Source organism: Pristis pectinata, chromosome 21, assembly GCF_009764475.1.
Source record: "Pristis pectinata isolate sPriPec2 chromosome 21, sPriPec2.1.pri, whole genome shotgun sequence".
NCBI lineage: Eukaryota > Metazoa > Chordata > Chondrichthyes > Rhinopristiformes > Pristidae > Pristis > Pristis pectinata.
In genome coordinates this window covers 11,728,098-11,743,312 of record NC_067425.1, presented here as the reverse complement: position 1 = coordinate 11,743,312, position 15,215 = coordinate 11,728,098, and positions in this window count along the sequence as shown.

The window sequence follows — 15,215 nt, the reverse complement described above, 5'->3', positions numbered from 1 at the left end:
GAGGTATTTTAAAAGTAATAACCAACTATGAAGCCATCTGTGATACAACAATAGTATTCCCAATTGCAACAGATAGAAAGAAGGCTGGATTAACAAAGAGTGCCATGTATAACATGTAGTGCTGGATTTGTGGGTGAATGATACCTAAAGTAGGCAGGCACATCTTAAAGTAAAAAAAACTCATTTTTAGAGAACCTTTTGTATCTGCAGCTTACAATCAATTAAGTACTTCGGAAGTGAAGTGTAGAGACTTGAAAAATTAGGAAACGCAGAAGTTAAATTGTGCATAACATATCCCAAGAGCAATGACATGAAAGCCAGATAATACGTTAGACAGGATATTTCACCACATATTCTTGATATGGCAGTCTTCATGCCCCACTTTCATAATGCAGTATATGCATTAAAAGAGATTAGGCTGCTTATCATTAAACAGTTGGTATTAGAAGAGGCTGCTTACAGAAATCACATTAAACTCTACCACAAAAGATCTTGGATTACCACAATCTGAATTGCTAATTTCTGGTTTGACTGACAGGAATGGTTCACAGGAATTAATATTCAAAAAAATGATTTACTAAAGAGGTGTTTGTGCAAAAACCATGGTGCAACCCAGCAAATGACAATGAAACTTTGTTAAATTATCACCACATATTCTGCCCACAATACTATTGCAACAACAATGACATGAGACAATTCCAAGCTCATCCTCCCCACTCATGCAGGAATTAACTCATGTTGCTATTTATCTTTTAGGAATCGCAGTACTGGCTTATTAATTGCTCATTATACACTTGCAATTTGCATGCATTTCTTTTAACCTGCTGATACATTTTCCTCCCTTCAATCTTTTCATGTCTGACCTATATCTCAGTTCCTTTCATCTTTTATCCACCCTGATACCGTATCCCACCAAAAATCTATTGAGATTTTCATATGGTTTCATTTTCACCATCACATTTACTAGTGCTTCTTGGTAGCAGGTCTCCCTCCAAATGATGGCACAGTGCATTAATGACTTCTTTGCTCTCACACTGCACTTGGTAAACTCACTGCAATTTTGGTGATCCTCCTATAGTCCCAGTGCTCTGCTGCAGTTGAGTCACTTCATACAATTTCTGTTTCTTGGTGCTGAACCTGTCCTGACTCTCATTGGTGGTGTCTTAACATCACCCATACATACTTAACATTATTAGTGTTGTATGGCCTGGAAGACTGGAGTGGACAGATATAAACAGTTGCATTTAATTCGTGTTTACCAAGTCAAACAGACACTGATGTCAGGTCCAATCATCAACATCAATTAAAGTTGGTTATACCCGGAGGAATTGTGTGGGTGAAGTCAACAAATGATACCATTAAAACACAAAATTATTGTGTAGTAACAGAAAAAACATACAAGTTATCTACTATGCATGAAGGAACTTCAGTGCATTCTGTGCAGATTCACACATGGAGAGCTCACACTTGAACAAAGTACCAGAGGAGCCCAGAACACCCTGAAATGCACCCAATTCAGATGCTCTTTATCGGTTGTAGATATGGGATACCCCTAGAACACACAAGTCTTATTAAAGTGCAAGTTATCTCTTGCTTTCTGTTTTTAATTCAGGGCAGAAATAGAGAAAATGACCCTAGTTTTCAGAATCCTGATCTGTGGCAAAGAACCTGGCAAATATTTGGAAAAGTTTAACCTCCAGATGATGATTAGGGGGATAAGCTTTTGAGCCTTGTTACACTAACCAATTTTGATGGAAAATAATTTACAAACCCTTAAGCTGTTGAGTGAACCAATTAACTCTAGTCAAATCATCAATTCAGTAAGCAGACTACAAGTGCACTGGTTATACGTTGCAATTTAAAGTTGAGGAACACAAACACTTAATTTGAATACAAAGGCTGGAACATGCCCGGACGGAAGATCAATCAGCGTTTGGTTTCTGCAGTGTAGAGAAAACTACATGGTGAGCACTGACTGCAGTTCACTAGATTGGAAGAAGTGCAAGTGAATTACTGCTTCACCTGAAAAGACTGCTGGGGCTCTGAATGGTGGGAAGGGTAGGGAAGGGAAGAGATGAAAGGACAAGTGTGGCACTACCCTGTGATTGCAAGGCAAAATGCTGTATGAAGGGAGCTGGTTGGTTGGAACAGAAGAGTGGATTAAGAGTCATGCGAAATCCTGAAAGGGGAAGATGAGTCTGAATGAGTGGAATCTCTTTAAAGTTGCCAGAAAGTGCGGAGAATGACCTGTTGAATGTGGAGGCTGATGGGGTGGAAGGTGAGGACCAGGAGTATTTCATCCTTGTTCTGTCCTGGAGAAGAGGGGGTGAGAGCAGAGGCACGGGAAACGGATGAGATGTGGTCTCTATGTTGGAGAAACCAAACACAGATTGAGTGATCACTTTGCAGAATACCTGCTTTAAGTCCACAGGGGCGACCCTGAGCTTCCCGTGGCCTGCCACTTTAATTCTCCATCCCACTCTGATCCACTTTGCCTGGTGCTTCCTATATGTTGCGATGAGTCCCGACGCAAGCTTGAGGATCAGCACCTCATCTTGTGTCTGGGTATGTTGCAGCCTTCTGGACTTAATACTAATTTCTACAACTTCAGGTAACTGGATTTCTTTCTGTATCAGTCGTCCATCTGTGACATTGGCTCAGCTTTTTTGTTGTTTTCTTTCCCCCCTCCCTTTCTTTCTTTACCCTCCGTGAGTGGAGGACATGCCCAGCCTGACTTGATGGGCACGATTTCCTGCTCTGCATTTCACAACTGCTACATCCTTGTCTGTGTTCTCACTCTCTAACTGCTCCCTTTCACCCATCGACCAGATACCTTTGTTTACAGTTTACCCCCATGGTCACCCCAGTTCTACCCCTCAGAGACTTCACTCTCCCCCCATCTTCTCTGTAGCTTAATAAGCTTCTTTAGTCTCCTTCCTAGTTATGATGAAGGGTCTTCGACCTGAAACATTAACTGTTTCTCATCCCACAGATGTGGCCTGACGTGCTGAGTATTTGCAGCATATTTTGTTTTTATTTGAGAAAGTTATTGGGCACCTGCATAATGTCTTCTTTCGATTGGTATCAACATTTAATTACACTCCTCTTCATCACTTTGGGACTTTAAAAGGACTGTATGTATGCAGGTTGTTAGGCTTATTAACAAAATATGTAGCAAACTCTACAATGGCAAGTTAAAGTATCAGTTAAATGGGCACTGGCAGGTGTTGAGCATTAACTGTAGTAGTGAATATAATCTTTTTAGGAGATTATGTTGAGCAATTCCTTAGAAAGCTGTGAAGTTAATAATTGTCAGTAGCCAATCCATAAATTATATCAAGACTACCTGTGCTTTTAACAGAGTTCACAGTTGATGTAATTCATGCTGTTGAGGAGCGTGATGCAGGGAAGCTAAGTCGTCGGATCCCTTCATGGTGGAAGTTGTGTTTTTCACTTGGTTCTTCTTTGGTAACTAAATAATCCCACTTTACACAAAAATGACAGCATCTGCGCTGGCTTGTCGCCCATTTTTCTTGATCTTAAACCGCTTGAAATTTACCAAAACTCTTGGCTTTATATGTTCCAGATGGCAATAACCGCAACATCTTCTAATCTCTTACGCTGCATCCTGGACCTTTCCTTTAAATTTTTAAATGTGTTAAATGAGAACAATAACTTAAGGGAAATTTTCTTACTGAAGAAAAAGAGAGAAAATAAAAGTTTTTATCTGATTAATATGCTGAGACTAAGAGAAATCATTCCTTCCATTAAAGACAAATTTTCCCCTAAATGGTCTGGGTGTCATCAGAGTTTGTGCCTTTCCGTGTCAAGTACTGCCATTGCTGCCTTGGTTCTGCAACTCTCCATACCGTCAGATAAAAAAAACACACCAAACAAAAACTTTAATTTAATAATGACTTGCACTTTCTCAGGATAACACAAAGCATTTCAATTACTTTTGACGACAGTATTTTTTTAATAATTTGTAGCTGATTATGCAATAACAATGACTTCAGTTGAGAGTAGAAATGATGAAGGTTTGCTGCAGTTATTACAGAAACAAATTGGATAGGGCTCTGACAGCTAAATAAGAGGACTGATGACATTATTCTAACGTGGGGTCACTTCTCTATAATTACACTTTGAACATTGCAATCAACATTGCTTTAATTGACCATTTAACTGGCATATATTTATGAGCTTTCAAATTGCTTAGTGCAGAAATGATACACCATTTGATGATTATTAAGACCTTATAGTACACCAGTAAATCTCCAGTGGTGTAGCCCAAAGTAATTGCAAAACAGGGATCAGGTGAGGATTGCATATTGAGATGAATTGCTACATGGTGAACAGAAATGTTGACTTGAAAGGCGTTACTCAAATTTTATGGCAACAAGAAGTTCACTGGAGGTAGACTTGCAATTGATGATGTTCCCTGGATGTCATTGATTTAGTTCTCCTTGTTACTGATGGTTTTGAGGATGAAGAGGACGTTGATATAACCTCAACGGCTTGGTGCAGTTCATTATGTAAATGTTACAGAGTGCAATTTGCTAGCGATGGGAAGGTAGGTTGCTTGGTGTTCAATGAAAAAATATCAGTAAGCATTTTGAGTAACTTGTGGGAAAATCATAGCAAGATCTCAAACATTAACAGAACAATTTATGTAGGCAGAGCTCTTTATAAATGTGGGCAAAATTTGTACCATGGTTGGTAAGTTACTGTTCAGATCCCCACTCCCAATGTTTGAGCATGAAAATCTAAGCTGACCTCTAATGCAGCACTCAAAGAGAGCAGGACAATTTGGAGGTGATTTTTTTCATTCGGGGCATTGATCACATGTTGCTATTTCAAAGAAGAGTACTAAAAATTATTCCTCATGCCCTGCTGATATTTAACCCTCAATCGACATCATTTAAAATAAACCTATTATGTGGTCACTGTCACATTGCTGTTTGTGAGACACTGCTGCATGCAAATTAGTTGTGCTTCCTCTGTTAAAACAGTGACTACACTTCAAAAGAACTCCATTAGTTGTAAAGTACTTTGAGACATAAAAACAGAAAATACTGGAAACAGTCAACAGGTCAGGCAGCAAAGAGTTAATATTCCAGGTCAAAGATCTCCTGTTACCAACATTTGCTATTTTATTTCAGATTTCCTGTGCCTATAAATTTTTTGATTTTGAGACATCTTGAAAGCAATATGACGGATTGTGGTGACCAACCTTCCACGCAGGCAAACCGGCTCCGAAAACGGTGCGCGCATCGGCAGAGAGGCCAGCCACAAAATGGCGCTGGGCCTTCTTCTCCACCAGCGAAGGGAGAAAGCCCGCGCACGGGAAGAGGTTCTGGTGGCGCACCCGACGGTCCAAACAGGATTTGGACCAAAGATGATCGACTCTTCATCCATTCACGCAGTTTCGCTAAAATTGCCACCCTTCTGGACGCTGCAACCATGCCTGTGGTTTGACCAAGCAGAGGCCCAGTTCCAGATTTGGCAGATATCTTCTGATTCCACGTGTTCCTATTACGTGGTGAGCTCCCTTGACCAGGAGACAGCCGCCCAGGTTGAGGATTTCATACAGTTGCCCCTGGAGGAAGGCAAATATGCAGCATTCAAAGCGCTGCTCATAAGGACCTTTGGCCTCTCACAGCGGGAGCGAGGTGCCCACTTGCTGCGCCCCGACAGTTTGGGAGACAGGCTGCCGTCAGTATTAATGAACGAGATGCTGGCCCTGGCTGACGGACACAAGCCCTGACTCGTGTTCGAGCAGGCGTTCCTAGAGCAACTGCCCGAGGACATACATCTGCTACTGGCCGATGCAGATTTCAGTGACCCACGGAAGGTGGCAGCCCGGGCAGACGTGCTGTGGAAAGCCAAGAAGGAAAGCGGGGCATCCGTCGGACAGATCACCAAGTCACGTGCCCAACGGCAGGACAGACCAGGCCCGACAACAGAGTGCAAACAACCCAGAGGCAGGAGTGAGGACGCCAATGAACAGTGGTGTTTCTACCACCAGCGATGGGGCACAGAAGCCCGCCGGTGTCGCCCGCTCTGCGAGTTCCCGGGAAACGCCAAGGCCAGCCGCCGCTAATGGCTACGGCGGCTGGCCACCAGGACAGCCTCTTGTACGTCTGGGACAAACAGTCGGGACGCCGCTTCTTGGTCGACACCGGAGCAGAAATCAGCGTCTTACCCCTCACGGGGTACGACACCCGCAACAGGGAGCCGGGACCCACCCCGAAGGCCGCAAACGGTAGCACGATACGAACCTACGGCATCCGCACAGTGCAATTGCAGTTTGGTGCCAGCCGGTTCACATTGGACTTCACACTGGCCGCTGTGGCCCAACCACTCCTGGGGGCGGACTTCTTGCGAGCTCACAGCCTACTGGTCGACTTCCACGGGAAAAGGCTGGTCCATGCCAAGACTTTCCAGACGTTCTTCTTGGGTGAAGCCAAGTTGCCGGCCCCACACCTGGCCTCCATCATGCTGTCGGACAACAAATTCACCAGAATCCTGGCGGACCTCCCATCGGTTCTGGCACCACAGTTCACTGCAGCCATCCCCAGACAAGGAATACAGCACCACATTCCGACCAAGGGACCACCACTCTATGCCCGCGCACGACGGCTTCCTCTGGACAAGCTCCGCCTGGCGAAGGAGGAGCTCCAGAGAATGGAGGAACTGGGGAACGTACGGAGGTCAGACAGCCCATGGGCCTTCCCCCTGCACATGGTGCCCAAAGCAGCCGGGGGCTGGAGACCATGCGGTGACTACCGTCGACTGAACGAGGCTACAACCCCAGACTGCTACCCCGTGCCGCACATACACGACTTTGCAGCAAACCTGCACGGGGCAAGCGTCTTTTCCAAAGTGGACCTCGTCCAGGGATACCGTCAAATCCCGGTACACCCTGAAGATATTCCCAAGACAGCACTCATTACCCCATTCGGCCTGTTCGAGTTCCTCCGAATGCCATTCGGCCTGAAGAATGCCACACAGACATTCCAGCAGCTAATGGATGCGGTGGGACGTGACCTGGACTTCACGTTCATCTATTTGGACGACATCCTCATAGCCAGCAGAAATCATCAGGAGCATCTGTCCCACCTCCGCCAGTTCTGCTCCCGCCTCTGTGATTTTGGCCTCACGATCAACCTGGCCAAATGCCAGTTCGGACTCGACACCATCGACTTCCTGGGCCACAGGATTACCAAAGACAGGGCAACACCCCTGCCCGCCAAGGTAGACTCAATCCGCCACTTCGCCCGGCCCAACACAGTCAAAGGCTTGCAGGAGTTCGTGGGTATGGTCAACTTCTACCGCCGTTTTCTCACCTCAGCAGCCCGTGTCATGCACCCTTTGTTCACCCTGATGTTGGATAAAGGCAAGGACATTACTTGGGACGAAGAGGCCACGGCCACTTTCGTTCAAGCCAAGGAAGCCTTGGCAGACGCCGCAATGCTGGTGCACCCCAGAATGGACATTCCAACCGCCCTTACAGTGGATGCATCAAACACAGCAGTCGGTGGGGTGTTGGAGCAACTCATCGAGGGGCACTGGCAACCCCTAGCGTTCTTCAGCAGGCACCTGCGGAAACCCAAACTCAAGTACAGCATCTTCAACCGGGAGCTGTTGGCGCTATATCTGGCAATCCGACATTTCAGGTACTTCTTAGAGGGCAGGCCTTTCACCGCATTCACGGACCACAAACCGTGGACCTTCGCGTTCACGAAGGTGTCCGATCCCTGGTTGGCCCGCCAGCAGCGACATCTGTCCTACACCTCTGGGTACACGACGGACATCCAGCATGTCTCAGGAAAGGACAACGTCGTGGCGGACGCACTCTCCAGGCCAGCTATCCAGGCCCTATCCTATGTGGACTATGTAGCACTGGCGGAGACGCAGCAGGCAGACGATGAGTTGCCCAGCTACAGGACCGCAGTCTCGGGTTTGCAGCTGCAAGACTTCCTGGTAGGTCCAGGTGGGAGGACCCTCCTGTGCGACGTGGCTACTGGCCAACCTCGCCCCATCGTCCCGGCAGCGGCAAGTTTTCAACTCCATACACGGCTTGGCGCACCCATCTATCAGGACAACCATCCGGATGGTCTCCAGCAGGTTCGTGTGGCACGGCCTTTGCAAACAGGTCAGCGAATGGGCCAAAACGTGCGCGCAGTGTCAAGCGGCCAAAGTGCAGCGGCACACCAAAGCCCCGCTGCAGCAGCTCGAACCCATCCGCCGGAAGTTCGACCACATTCGTGTGGATATCGTGGGGCCCCTGCCAGTGTCGAGAGGAGCACGGTACCTCCTAACTATGGTAGACCGGTTCACGAGATGGCCAGAGGCGGCCCCGCTCACTGACACCACCGCTGATTCCTGCGCCCGAGAGCTGATTGCAACCTGGGTAGCACACTTTGGGGTACCGGCCCACATTACCTCCGACAGAGGCGCCCAGTTCACCTCCAGCCTGTGGTCGGCTGTGGCCAGCCTGTTGGGAGCATGGTTACACCTCACAACTGCCTACCACCCACAGTTGAATGGACTAGTGGAACGTTTCCACCGTTACTTGAAGTCGGCTCTCATGGCCCGCCTGAAAGGGCCTGACTGGGTGGACAAGCTTCCCTGGGTCCTGCTTGGAATCCGCACAGCACCCAAAGAGGATCTGCACACCTGGTGTACAGCGCACCCCTGGTCGTCCCAGGGGAGTTCATACCAGCCCCAAGGGGGCAAGAGGAAGAACCCGCGGCAGTCCTGGACAGACTACGCGAGAGGCTCGGCAACCTGGCCCCCGGACCGACTTCACGGCACAGACAGATCCCGACCTGCGCACCCAAAGACCTGCAGAACGTAAGTTTGTATTTGTACACAGGGGCGCACACCGGACATCGCTACAGCGGCCGTACGAGGGGACATTCAAGGTACTCAGGAACAACGGGTCCACGATCGTCCTTGACATTGGGGGGAAAGAGGAGGTTTTCACTGTGGACCGGCTCAAACTGGCCCATGAGGACTTGGCGCAGCCGGTCGAGGTTCAGGCCCCGCAGCGCAGAGGCAGACCACCCAAACAGCGACTGATCCAGTCTGTGGACTTCGGGGGGGTGTATCACCGGTTCTGGGTTGGGGTGGGGTTATGTGGCGACCCACCTTCCACGCAGGCAAACCGGCTCCGTAAACGGCGCACGCATCGGCAGAGAGGCCAGACACAAAATGGCGCTGGGCCTTCTTCTCCACCAGCGAGGGGAGAAAGCCCGCGCGCGGGAAGAGGTTCTCGTGGCCCACCTCTGACGTCATCGCCGCCCGGGGAGGGCAGGAACTTGACTGTTTAAAAAGCCAGCGCGGTGAGGTTCGCAATAAACCAGTCTCGAGTGCAACCTACCGACTGCGTGTCATTATTTCTAGCTCAGTGCGTAGCCCATTGCTACAGAATGCTCTTTAAGTATAATTTCCTTGACATAAAATGTATGACAAAAACATGCCAATGAGGCCAACTGACAGAAAGTGGCCATAGGTGTAAAAGTTTAGTGATATACAGACGAATCTTTCAGATTCCATAACGTATGCTTGTTTTAGTTCTTTGTAGGGTGGAATTGAGCCATGAGGATAAAGATGCTTAAACTTCAGTGTCCATTGATCTCTGCAGTGACAATAGTAGTGGTACTACAACTGGCATCTGGCTGCTTAGGCAAAGAATGGAACAATAGTCAAGCACATTTCCTGCTCTTGATTACGATCATTAACCCAGCTAGAAAGTGTGTCTGTTTGGCATTGGAGAAAGGGAGCATTGAACTGGCAGTAGTGTTCCCCATCACTGAACAGCTGGCCAGTACTTCAGGAACACACCTGATGAATTACCAATTTCACAAGAGCTGGAGTGTTACTGGTACGCTTAGAGCTGTATGATTCATCTCCAATTGAAGCAAACAATGGCTCGCATCCTCAGCGAGCAGAGTGACATTTGGCTGGCTTTGAAGGGCTAGCTCATTTAAATAATAATTGAACAGCAACAAACTGCAGACGTTGGAAACCTGAAATAAAAGAAAAGTGGAGATAATTTTTCAGGTTGATGAATTTTCATCAGATAAAGTTCATGGACCTGACATGTTAACTCTTTTTTCCGGTCATTTCTCTGGTACTATATTCCAGCTGTGTGTTGCTCTTAAGTACAGCAAATATTTTCACAGGAATATGGAAGTCAGGATTATAAAGAAACAGCACACCTGGTGCTCTGAATGAGATCCTGCATTTAAAGGATTATTGTCTTTATTGTACGGAGGTGAAGTGTCACTGCACAACTTCCACATTCCAAAGACGTACGGGTTAGGAAGTTGTGGGTGTGCTATGTTGGCGCCTGAAGCGTGGTGAGACTTGCGGGCTGCCCCCTGAACATTCTACGCAAAAGATGTATTTCACTGTGTGTTTCAATGTGCATGTGACTAATAAAGATATCTTATCTTAGCTGAAGGAACACTAAGGACAGTCCCATTCATTACTGCAGAGCCTGGACTTACCTGGATAAAGTTGCCTTGAAAAAAGATGTCTATCTTTGGAAGCCAATCAAATTAGTGCAGGGCTTGCATTGTCTCTCATTTGGTTCCAATAGCATTCTCCAAAACAACAAAAATAAGGAAAGCTAAAAGATGCTGCTCAAAACAAGGGGCCATGTACAAACCAAGCTCCCAGCCCACAGTACACTGCTACATAAGCAACATAGTTTGTACAGAATTTGCTCCAAGTATCATCTTGTAAACTGCAAAATATTGGCTACCAGTGCTACAGATATGGGAACAGATAAGGCTATTTAGTCCCATGGCCCACTTCCACCATTTGATTAACAACGTAATTCTGTAAATCACTTTTTCTCCAATGTTCCTTAATACTTTTGGCCTCAAAAATTCATCAATCTCAAGAGTTGAAATTAATCATTAACCTAGCATGAATTGCCATTTGCAGAAACAGGTGCCAAATGTCAACCAACCATTGAGCGTAGAGGTATTTCCTAGCTTCACTCATAGGTTCTGATCCTAATTGGTAGACTATTACCCCTTGTCCTGGACTCAAATAACAACAGAAATATTTTCACCCTTCCTATCCCATCTTCCCATTGATACTCTGATACCTTGCTTAACTTTCTGAATGTGATCCCAGGAATGAGAGCACTAAAAGGGCTCAAAGGGGTCATTATAGCATTATATATTTTGAAGTGTGTGTGTACAGGAGCCTGAAGATGCACATTCAACGATATAGGAACAGCTTCTTCACCTCCATCATCAGATTTCTGAACAGACCATGAACCCATGAACACCACTTTCGTTATTCCTTTTTTGCACTATTTATTTATTTTGTAATTTATAAAACTTTTATGTCTTTGCACTGTACTGTTGCCACAAAACAACAAATTTCATGTTATAAAAGTCAGTGATAATAAACCTGATTCTGATTCTGATCTGCCGCAAACTCCTACCTCTGTTGTGATTTGTTCCAGCGATGAATTGCAACGAATCAGACTGGAGAGGCTGCCTCTCAGGGAGGGCAATGGGTGGGCTGGGGCGAATGGTGTGGTGTCTCAGAACTGAGATTTGGGGCTCCTTGGGACAATTCATTGCCGGCAGAGCACCAACAGAGGGCAGGGATTCACTCCAGGTACCTGCCATAGTGGCATGCAACTCAAGTGCGTGTCATTTTTTAAGGTATGAGGGGTGGGGTGTACATACCAGTGAGTGTTCAGTCTGGAGGACCAAGAGTGAGATAATGAATTAGCATTCTTTGGGGTTGTGCTAAGTAGGATGCCAGTGTATCTTGAAAACATTCATCAAATCATCCTTTAACCTAAATTTCAGGGAACTGTTGTGCCAAATTTGACTTAGAGACACACCAGTGACAACTGGTAAAAGGAGTGCTTGGCTTTATTCAGTCTCTTGTCTGCAAAGGCAACATGCAAGCACTCACACCTTGCACAGTATACTACCTACTGAGACACAAGGTGATCAGTCTCAGTCAGATTTGACTTCCCTATCGTCTCTGAGCCCCAGACTTGGTCTCTCTGTGATGTGCTTTTCCAGGGTTTGCTAAGGAGTTAAATCCTCTTTCCAAGATCAATATCCCTCCTATTCTCTCTGTTCTCCTCCAATCAGATGGTACTATGTTGATAGTCCAGTCCAGGTCCAATGCATTCGGACATCTTCATTAGTTAGACTATTAGTTGCCACAGATTCACGTCCATTTTTCACTTCGCCAATTGTATTACATCCTAATTATTGGTACTGAGCCTTTTCAGGTACAGAGAAGCATGGAATTAATTGATTGCTCCTAAAAGTTCATAAAAGGGCCTCATTCCCTAAGGGGTCTCTTGACCAGGAATCATCCCTTAGGTATTTCTCGGTCTTAATCTTGACCTCAAGTTATACCTTATTACAAAGTAATAGCCAGCTCTTCCACTGCCATTGGGGTCTCTGAGGTGACCCATTGTTTCCTACTGGCCACTGCCTTGTTGCTTCCAATTTATTCAGTCTCTTAGACCTTGAGTCTTAATAAAAGAAAGTAACTTCTTAATTCATTACTGCTGCTTAGTAAAGCTGAGAGAATGGTGCATTGGGGTATTGTCCCTTATCTCATGCAGGTATGGTTCCAGCCTGTAGATTTGCCTACTTCACAATCTTCATTGCCGTTGATGACTTCTCAAGACTCCTGATTCAGAATCCTGTGCTCAGTTAACACTGGTGTTCAGTCCTTCAATTAAGTTATTTCTTAACATTCTCAGAGAACTTCACAGAACATTAACAATTTATGTATAAGCTAACCTCAAAACATCTGTTAAAGCTTATGCAAAGTCCATTCTTCTACTCTATGATGGCTGTTTTAATCCTCTGACTATGACAGTCTGCAAGCTGAGCTTATATGATCTCTCCTTGCAATTTGACATTTGCCATCCAACTGTAATTCTGGTAAATCTATGCTGGATCTGCTCCAAAACCAATACATCCTTTCAAAAAAGTGGTCCCAGAACTCCTCCCATTTTTTCAAGTTTGTTTGTTCTAACCGTAGGTTTCTTTACTCATAAAGGAATCTGACACATTGCCCAATAACTCATTTTGACTCCCATAACTATTTGTGTATTCTCTTCACAAATGATTGGATGATCATGAGAAGGGGAAAAGCATTTCAACACCAGCTTTGAAGAAAGCTGGCCATGTTGTAAAGATTTCCTCAGCGCTCCTTCCAGAAGCAAGCTCACCTGCTTAACCGGCTTCTAGAATTACCCGAGGATAATGTTAGAAAACAAGCAAACAGTCACAAAATATTCACAATCCATGTTTAACAAACGCAACGTTGTGTCAGAAGTGTTTTTTCTCTGCATCACCGATTCCTGATCTTAAGACGTTTGCTCAAAATTTAGAAATTATTACCAAATAAGTTCGACAAAACCTACATTTTCTCAATTCAACAATATAAATGCATTTGAAGAAAATTACTCCAAATTGTGTTTTACTCTGTATGTATATTGAAAAGTCTTGACAAAGATCCTATCTCAGTTGGTGTGCCTGTTGATGTGTTAATGCGTACACTGCAAAGGGCTCAAGAAACAAATTGGAAGGAAGAATTGACAGCAGAGACAATAAGACATTGTGGAAAGGAAAAGGGTAACAATAAAGCTAGTGAGTGAAGGCACTTTAGTTTTTGGTTGGTTAGATTATACCCTATAAAATGTTCGTTCAATTTGCAAGACCCTTAAATAGCTAAAAGGCAGAAGTCACCCAACCCTAGCACCCAAAAAGTTACATTATATTCTTCAGTGAGATTAGGTACTGAGAGCTTTCTTGCCCTGTTTACTCATTCTCACTCAACTAAGTATGAGTGGTGGACAGATGGTGTTGGGGGCTCGAAGCAGTCACAGCTCAGACAGCAATACACAACAGCTGTGAACTCCTACGTAAATTGTATTGGGTAATCCCAACACTTCCAGTGTGTGTTGGTTTTACTGTTGATATGTTACTATATGAATTTACTTTTCTGTAAATTGCTTTCACAATTTGTTTGCTATTACTCTGCCATTTATACACAGCTACAAACTTCGCAGTTCAAATGAACATAAAAAACAGGAACAGGACTAGTCCAACATCACATTTATGCAGAGTATTCCCTGAAACAGTAAAACAGAGTGATGAGATATGTGTCAACAGCTATGATTTCCCTGAATGCAGTTACTCATTCTAATATTGCCACTACATGCGGTTACTAAATGGAGGTTAGGCATGGTGCCACAAGAACCAATGGATAAAACAATACACATAATAATTTTATGAAATCCATCTATTTTAACATTGATCCTTCAGTGCACAGGAGCAAGAAGAGGAGAGTGAGTGGCATTGACTACTATCCCAGTCGCACCTCACAGATGGTCAGGCTGTTTAAGCCCATTGTCATATGGAGTAGCATTTGCCAAGGACCACTAATGACCACTAGTTCATATGAATATCATTTTCGAATGTGCACATCCTATGATCTATAACATGGGGAGCGGGCTATCCTGATTACACTTGGTACCCAGTATTGTTATGCTCTCATGTTGGACTACAGAGTCACTTTGGTCCTATCTATGATCCTTCCACAGCCTAGTGTGCGCCCAGGTAGCCCTGGAGAGAGAATATGTGGCCTTCCTTGACCACTGGGAATCACATAGAACTGACTGCCTTGTAGACTACAACTTAGTTCAAATTTTCCTTTTAATGTTGTTCAGATTAGATTTCATGTATTAACTGTGTCTCCTTACAAGAGGGTACATATTCATTTGCTCCCTTGTTAGTGACATGGGGACAACCCAGTGTCTAATACTGTTTACTTCTGGTCCATCAATGATCAATTAATTCAGAATGAACCATGGATCAAATCTACAATCTGACTAGCTTACTGTGCTTAGAGCTGTAGGAAAGTTCTGCCTTGCAGTCTCTTTCAGTTGTTATATTAAGAGCCTCAGGACATAAACAAGTTTTTAATTTGTTGTGAAACTTGGTGAACTCCATTAATGTTTAGTTTGGTTGTACTTGCTTTACTACAGAATTCAGAGACTTCTTCAGGTGCTATCATATTGGCTTTGGATTTTGCCATCAGCGACAGAAAATAAAGCTTTTGCCTTTCATCTCATGTGCCGTTACCTACTGACTTTTAATGGGCTTGTCAGTGGAGTTTCTCATAACTCCAGCATCTGTTCA